Source organism: Thunnus maccoyii, chromosome 8 (genome assembly GCF_910596095.1).
Source record: "Thunnus maccoyii chromosome 8, fThuMac1.1, whole genome shotgun sequence".
NCBI lineage: Eukaryota > Metazoa > Chordata > Actinopteri > Scombriformes > Scombridae > Thunnus > Thunnus maccoyii.
The window spans coordinates 2131909-2141481 of NC_056540.1; positions in this window are offsets into that span (position 1 = coordinate 2131909).

A 9573-nucleotide genomic window follows, 5' to 3' on the forward strand; every position below is an offset into this window, starting at 1 on the left:
GGTAGAGATAGCTGTATGCTCCCTTTAATAAAGAAACAGTCACCTCCAGAACTAACCGTTTGTTTAAGTAAGACAAAAGATCCTACACATAGTGGCTATGGAAAGATGGTGAACATGCCATATGGAAGGCAGGGCTGAATGCAAACATATAACATGACAGCTAAATGATTGACTTTAAGCTCCACTAACCAATAGTTTCTATATAAACAATGCCTCAAATAACAACGAGTATGAGCTTTTTAGCCTCTTTAAGCCAATAAGTTTTCATTTTACAGCACATTTATGGTTTGGTTCAGTCTCACTGCTCTCATCAATCTCATTTTCAGCAGCAGTAGTCAGCTAAAAAGCTCTGATAAACACTACCTGCTCAGCACCAAACAGCAGACAGACACAGTTAGAGACTAGCTGGTGAACATAGTGGAGCATTTAGTAGCCAAAGAGACAGATTTGTTTCTCAGAAGTTGGTTGAGACCAAGCTAAAATGAGAGAGAATACTGGACTAACATTTGCCAGACTCCAAATATATGCTAATATTGCTTCGTCTCGGCCGGATGTCTCAACCTTTATCAACACTGCCATGCGCTGTACATGGATTATTTGAAAATGACCACAAAGACAGTCAATGAGTCTAATCCCATAATACACACATTCCATACTCAGTTAACTTTTCATAGTTCTAGCAGTCTGTTACAGTTCTACATAGTGCTAGCAGTGGGAGCTAGTTGTTGGCTAACATGGGGGCAAAAGAACTCTAACATTGTCCTTTATACATTTGTTGTAACTACCAAATGGCAAAAAATTATTAATGCTAGCTTCAACAACCCTGTCTCCTTTAAATTACGGTCACTAAATTGTTTTCCCAAACCTACTGGCTGCCTGGATTATGTTGACAGTGGTTTTAGCTTAATGTTAAAAGCACATTTTGTCTCGTGCTTCAAGTCATGCACACTTTTTTGTGTATTGAGTCTGAACATGACCATACATTTAATTGTACTGCAAGATCAGATATTTTGTCTGAAAAAAAACAAAAGAAAATAAAGAAACATACACATGAACATTACACTCATATGTTCATTATCAACATTTATGCAACTTGATGCATTCATTTACTTTTTTTATGATGTCAACAGAAAACATAATTCCTGCCAAACATATTTGCTGTTGCAGTTTAGTAGTATAGAAATGTAAGGGGCTGCTAGTAGAAACTAAAGGAATACTCCATGTTATCTTGCACAAAATATATCCAATAGTGCTGCCAAAAACCTAAAAACCTGACATCAACAATAAGCTGAGAGGAAATTTTACGATTAGACATCACTATCAAAGCACTGTGACCAAATTATGGAACTGACCTTTAAATAAATGTTGCATTTAGTTAATGACATTTCTGACTTTTCTCCACTTTTTGCACTAATTTCATTCAATTTAACAAACAATACAATTAAATCGTTACAATATTCATGCCTACATGATCTGGTTTCTGATCTCTACACTACTGCTGCATATTACAACCATAACTTAGAGGTGTCTGTGGGTTCCTTTAGAGATACTGCATGATTCGCTGAGCAGGGAACCTTTTGAATAACCCTCTCATTTCTGGGTGTAGTCTTTACTCTGCGTGAATAATAGTCTCAACAGGCAGACAGCTTTAGTAATGGAAAACGGCTGCAGGAGCTGCACTGCCATCCTATGCCAAACCTCCACTCATGTGTAGTACATAATGGGATGCCTCCAACTGTATTCTGCCTATAATTCGTTAACCCGTGGTGAGTTAATACAATTTGCACCACTATACTGATTTGTCCAATATTGTTGGTCAGTGAAGAATGAGGCAACCAGTAATGGATTTTATATGAATATAACTGTGCTCTCATTGATATTGGACCCTGCTTTGGAAGATTACACTATTAGTCTATGGTGATGAGATCACTGCTGTGGCAGGCGGTTTAATAGCAAGGGGAGAAGGTTATAGAGAGAGTGGATTAAATAAAGGGGAGGGAATCAGATACTTGTCATTGATTCCCACCAATAACCACTGTGGTGCAATAAGGCTGTTCTGTTGGAGCTCTAATGGGGTTGTGTGCATTTGGCCTTGATAAAGTCTTGTGTTCTGTCTTCCAGCCTGTCAGCTGGAGCCGTGACTGGCTGGACTGCAGTGAAGTGGCAGTGCTGTGGAAATGAACCTCTCTGTACGCCTCAGGAAATTTGATTTCTAACCCTGAGACAGCATATTATTTTTTTTGATTATATTCATATTCACCTTGATATCATCTGTCTTTATAGAGGGAAGAGAGAGATCTCTGTAGATTTGTGTGTGGATCAAATATCCTCTGAAAAAGAGAGAAAGATGAGGAGATTTTTTCCAGTGTGTGGGTATTTTTTACTGCTGCTGTCTTCAGGTGTTGTGTGGGTATTCAACCATTGCAAAGATACACATAAATGTCTGCGAATAAATGCAGAAAAGGTTGTAACGTTATGTGTAAGCCACTCTCAGCTCTTGGGGGCATTCTTTTTAAAGGCTTAAAAACATTCATTCATTCATTAAAAGCAATATTTACTCTTTATTTCAATGACATTGCTGTTAAGGGATGCTGCACTTGTTGCATTATGATCCTTATGATTGCAAATATTTTTCCAGTGTGACTTTCTTGCTAAACCAATTTCTGCTATCTATATTCAGATAACAACCATTGCTAATATGACCATTAAATTAACCAGTCATACCATTCAGCAAAGTATCATGCTGCATTAAAAACAAAAGTATGGATTAAAAACCATACCTCCCGGCTCTCAATACCTGCAGTTTAATGAAATCCCTGTCATTTTACAGAGAAAAAACATGGACATAAGATTCACTCTGATGCTTTTTATGTGTTCTGTAGTGCTGGGTCTGCATGTTCAACAAGCTTGAACTCCAAGTTCAAAATAAAACACTGAAACAGAAGTGAACTCATTAACCTTATACCTAGAATCTGTGCAACTATAGAAGAAAACAGCCTCTGAAAGCCAACATTTCTAGTTTAGTTGAGGATTTACAGCTAAAGCTACATTCAGTAAGGTTCTAGTGCAGGTGCAGATTAGCATTAGCGCATATAAGCCTCCTGCAGGTGCTCTCACCAATACCTTAACTGATCATGTAGTTAACATGACATTATCATGCAGAGCTAAGCTTCTGTTTTTTTATGGAAAATAAAAACAACAAAACAAAAAACAGGAACACTTCTGTTTTGAAGGTATTTCCTGAGTCCTTAAAGATTCTTCTAATCATCTGGATGAGAAAATATAAAAAATTAAAAATAAAAATGAACAAAGATAGAAATGACATAAAATATGTTCTTGCTCAATGTGTACGGTGTGAATCAGTTATATTTGTATGTTGATTTTAGCTTCTATTATTGTATATTTTCATAAAATTACATTTTCATACAAAACAAAATGCCTTTATACTTTTTTGACATACAAAAAGGGCAAGACGATATGTCATGTCCAGCTTCCAGATATAAGTTTACGCACACACACACACACACACTAACACTCCGTAATGGTACACAATGGTAATACATGACATATGCATACTGGTGCTCGTCCCACTAACGCCTTCCTTTGAGACAGGGAGCACATGTTCCTTTTGAATGCTGCAGAGATCAGAGATTATGAAAACAAAATGCAGGTGTGAGAGTAAGAGAGTGATCAGTGACTGAACCAACAAAGAATGTCAGGCAATATACAGCTATCAAATACACATAGCGCTTTTCAAGCATTACTGTTGAAAGACCATAATTATAACCATACGCTAAGTATATAATGTGTATATATTAGCATGTATTTTTAGATTGAATTCCTGCCTTCCAGGCGGCCATTTATTTCAGGTTATTTCACTACATCATGCCTGGAAACATGCATGACATAGCTTGATTTATTTATCTATTTATGCGTTTATTTATTGATATATAACCTGTAGAATAACAACATGACTTTTACCACTGCATTCATTCCTGTCATCTGATGGAAATAATTGCAGTAACAGTATATTATTTGAAAATCAACATCAGAATAGAAACAATAAGGGAACATGGTGTGAATTTGTTTCTTACATTAAAAAAGAAAGTTTTCTGTTCAGCAGCAAACTTTCAAATAAGTTGTCAAGAGTGTCACTGAAAGCACCAACTCTAAGAATTCTTCAGACATGCTATGCTGCCCGCATCTGCAAGACCATGCAATGATGTAACTTCCATGACATATAGACAATCAATTCTTCACTCTGATGGATTTCCTGTTTTTTTTTTTTTTTTTTAAGCAAGTTTTAAGTCCTTAGAAGTTGACTGTCACTGTGATCTGAAAGTAAAGCAACCATGAATGGCCGTCTGGATGGTATAAAGCCAAAAAAACAACTAATATTGAATGATTAAATGTCCTTTTTTCAACTTTTGATTGGAAACAGTTAAATATTCCTACAGTATCAATGCATATCAACTACAGGGTGGTTCAGGAGATTGTGTTGGGCAGGGCTAACCTGATGCGCCAGATGGTTTGTTACACAGAACCATCTGAGAAGTTGTCCTTGGAATGTGTTTGGAAAAGGGCAGGATTCTTCAAAAAATCCTTGGCAGATGATTGGATGAACCATCTGCCTATCACCGTCTGTCACTGTCTTACCTTGGGAGGCAGCTGGATTTGTGAGATCACGCAAGAATCCTCATAGGACACTGATTGGACACTGATTGGTCTCACATAATACTTTTTTTTTGTTTTGTTTTGTATGTTTTGATTGTGGGGGAACTACGGATGCAAATTAGCTTCAAGCTAACTCCGGTGCAGTGCATCTTTAATGTTTCAAACTGCACACTGTCCCAATCAATAAATCAAATCAATCAATAATCTTGTGATGTTGTGATCTTGCAAATCCAGCTGCCTCACAAAGTAAGGGCAGAGCTGCTCTCAGTGTGTTCTCACTCTCTCATTCACTAGCTCAGCTGGATGACCGTCATTTGCCTTTGAAAGCTTTCTTTAGCGAGAAAGCAAAGTTTATTTATATAGCACATTTCACAAACACCAGTTACAAAGTGCTTCACAGTCAAAGAAATAAAATAAAATAAAATCATGTACAGAATAATAGCTTATTGTGTCATTTCTGGCCTTTTCCAACTCATTCGACCTCAAAAATGGCTGTTTTGCAGCATCGTTGCATTAAAAGCCTTTCCACTGTCATGGCACAGAAATGAATGGTTTTTCATCAGATCTGAGACAGAATCATCCAAAATCAATGCTTTTATGAAGAGTTTCATCATACACACAATTGTGTCTTTTTCTCTCGTTTCTGGTGGTTTCACAGTTATTCTGTTTCAAATAACAGTGTTTTACAGCATTCTAGCAAAATTAGATTAAAAGCTTTCTTTACACAGCTCACTGGATGCAGGTACTTTACCAAAGGCCATAATATAGTCAGCAGTGTGATTTTTTTGGATGCATAATGATAAATGTGTCACTGTGTGTGATGTGTTTGGAGGGGGGATACTCCCATATATTGGTGAGTGTTATGAGTGATGCTTTGACCTTTTCACCTATTGATGTTTAAAAATCCCCTCCAGACATGTTTTAAGACATATAGAAATATTCTGCTTGGAACAATAATTTGTGTCTGATATGTTTTTTTTCCACAAAAAAGGTCAATTATCTTGTCAAAATCCTTAAAATGACATCTCCTCCTTCTCCCTCATTAAAAATTCCAAAATCAAAATCGTTCGTTTCAAAAGTTGAACTGCTGGACACAAGATGTTTCCTACTTGTACTACTGTAAAGTCCGTTCTCAGTGTTTGTGCACTGGAGGATTCAAGTTTCTCCCATCACACTTGTCTAAGTTGAATACTGGACCATGATTGGCTTCAGACTAATTGTGATGTCACAAATCATGCTCATAGATACTCCTTAAACTGACATTTTCTGTGAGCTCAGAGAAACTTTCCACTGTCAGCAGATGAATGTGAAAACAAACTCTGCACATACATCATTCTGCACAGTGAAGCTCAAAACATCCAACTGTAGGAACAAGAAGAAAACTAGATTGCAGTGAAGGGAGACTTCAACCACATATTTCATGGGTAAATAACATAGCTATGAGTGTAAATGCAACCGAGAAGTATTAGAGATGCTCACACTCTTACCAGATGTTGAAGAGGTATAAATGCAAAACTTGTATTTTGCCTGTACTCCATTAATAACGTCTTAATGTCAGTTTATCTTGCGAGTTACCCGCCGGACTGGATTTGGGCTGACCCAGATCTACATTTGGACAATTTGTCTCAGGTGAAAAGAAAAAAAAAAAAGGAAGAAGCAGTCGCTTATTTTCACCCAAAACATTTATAGGCTGCTTGTTTATTAGACCTATAACCATGGATGTATTATAAGAACTGGATAACGGACTCAAAGATGGCGTCCATTCACGTAAATGGAAATAGCTGGCTGAGCACATACTGCCTAAGCATTATCGCCAGTGGCCAGGGGGACAAATTGGCAGAAAGCTGAGTGCTGGCACCGTATCCAGCTCTCTTAGTACATTAGACAATAGAAATGTTAGAGTCACCCAGACCATCAGAACAGGTAGTCCACTATATTAGGTGCACTGGATCCATTTTTGTTGTCACCAGGGCCGTATATGTTGGGAGAGATTAAGCAGGCCCTCCACCGAAATCCATGGTGTTTATGTGGAAAAAACAGAGAATGTTTCATTATTTCTCATGAAGCCAACGGGGGACTTTTCTTTCCATATACTGAATATAGAAATAGAGCATATATCAGTTTACTTCAAAGTATACCCATAACATCATTTTAGCCCACAGAGGTCTTACACTAGCAAATACAGAGACGGAGGTGTTGCTTAAGTGGATTAACATCACAATACACCGCCGAGAACAAAGGTATGCATTTTAAGTTGTGCACATGTGTGCACATTTAACTGCATGAGACAATCAATACCAAGAAGTTTAAAGAATTTTTTTTTCTCGACACATGAGAAAACATATGTGAAACATACACACTCACTGCTCCACTGTGTGTGTGTGTGTGTATATGTGTGTGTGTGTACAATGTTGAGCCAGAGGGTTCTGTCAAGACACTGCATAATAAAGATACAAATGCTGCTGCTTCAATCATACAGCCAGGATGAGAGGATAAAGCAGAGGAGGGGAGAGCAAGAGCCCAACTGAATGAATAACAGAGAGAGAGAGAGAGTGAGAGGAAAGGAGGGGGAGTGAGTGACGGCTGGATGGGTTTTCCTCATCGACAGTGTGTTTAGTACTTATTGCCTGTGGCTTCATTACGAGACACCCAGGGAGAGACAGCGAGGCCAGAGAGCAGGACCACTGTGGAATAAAGCAGCAGTTAAGCCTTCACTGCTGCCTGGCAGACATGCAGGACGTCTGCTGACAGCTACCAACGACGACAATTAAAAGTATGAAGGAGTAGGTAACCTTTTCAGTTACAAGACTATGGAATGAGTGGAAATGATGAAATAATAGCCAAGTTCTGGCATTGTAATGACTGGTGATATGTGAGTAATATAGTGTGTTTTAGTTCTCATGATATTCAGTGTGTTTGATCCATTCAGGCTGGTGTGAAATCTGCCATGCAGACTTCTGCACCAGGTCCATCCCTGTGTCTGACTCAAACTGATACTAATTTTATAGATATGATAATAATATTGACAATAATACAGAATTCAAAAATTGAACTGCTAATAAATGTATGCAATATGTTCAGTTACTGCAAAAACAGTCCAGAAAGTGATCTCTTAAGAGATGTACATATATAATTGGTCATTTGGTTACCATGGTAACATGCAGGGGTTTTCCTCGCTACATCAAAAAAGTAAGAAAGGAAGTAGTAATTAATCAGTCAGTGGAAAAGGAACATTAGTTGGTATTAGTTGGTAGCTGGCATAACTGACACAGGGCCGTTATCAAAACCTCCCAAAAGCAAGACGCTGTGATGTCAGCTGTTGTCTCCATTATGTCCATCATGCTCTCCATCACCAGGATCACTTCAGCTTCGACTGTCGCTCTATTAATTATGTCATTGCGTTGCACCATCTTCTTCATTTTGTGTTTTACTGCACTCAATAATCAGTACCACTAACTGTTAATATTGATGCACTCAACTATTCACCAAACACTAGTGGATGGAAACACACAATTTGCATTTTCACTCATCATGAAATTTTGTTTAAAATTTGTGCTACATTTACCTGACATACAAACCTGACTAGAAAGGGTCTTATTAGAAGATGATATCAAGGTGCATTGTTGGAAGTGTAGGCCCCAGTGTTTTTGGAGCTTGACCCATACGAGGGACTATAAGTCTGGATATCTCAGCCTCTTTTTGACTATTATTTTTTTTATCTGTCTCTCGTAGGCTCCCCTAACTTTATAGAGTTGTAACACTAAAATGCTGCAGAGCCCCTTTTAATTGTCTCATTACTCAACATACCAAAGACCTTGACTGTATAAACAAAGTGGATGCAAGGAAAATATGTTTTGTGTCCTGCATTCAGACAGAATGGGTGGAGGGGAGAAAGAGTGAGAGATGGGTTGTGTCAGGAATGCAAAGTCATTGTATCTTAGCCATCAACAGAGGCAGGCAGAAACACTCATACTTGTGCTCTCTCTCACTCACAAACACAAACGCACACACACACACACATCTACAGAGCCGAGTTTATCACCGCTGCCCAGTTTCTTGGTAAATGTCAATGCCCACACACACACTCCAACAACTTTATTGAACACACACTGTACAACTAATTATTTACTACAGCTACAAAGGAGAAATAACCAGAAAAAGTATCGCAACATGAAACAAAGTGACTCACATTTTCCAATAAACATGGTCACCCATTGGATTCCAGGCTGTGTTTTCATAAGAACTTCTAATTGAACTTAACACATTATTAGCTCAAAGGTCTCGGTAATTAATGCAGAAACACTGACAAGAATCTGAAACCCAATTAATGCCACTTTCTATACATGTAAGTAACTTCTGCTGCGTTCTGGTGCTCCTGGTGAACTCATTAACACTGCTGGCCTTTGTCACTCAAAGGAAATATTATAGTATTTATTACAACCAGGTTGCAGCAACTCATTGTGTCGTTTTGCATCCTCATTACATTACTGACACTTGGGGTACCACTTTATTTGTTCATAAATCATTACAATTGCATTAGAAGAATGCTGTAAGTTCTCGGTGGGCATACACCATTCAGTAGGTGGTGAATTATCCAGAAAGGTAAGGCATTTTCTACTTTGTCACAATCTCAAAATGATTCCAGTACAATTGTTACTTCCCTTTAACTTGACAGAATGCACTGCAAAAGCACAAACAAACATTGAGCATTTTGACTAACCTACTGGAAGTGATTTTTCAATACTTTACCCTTGTATTTCATTATAAAATGTGGTTCTGGATTTTCTTCTTCTGAGTAGAAAACAAATGGATAGAAAATAAAATGGATCTTGAAAACTTTAGGATCAGTTATGTTTATCTAATGCCAGATACAAACCAATATGACATCAAATACACATG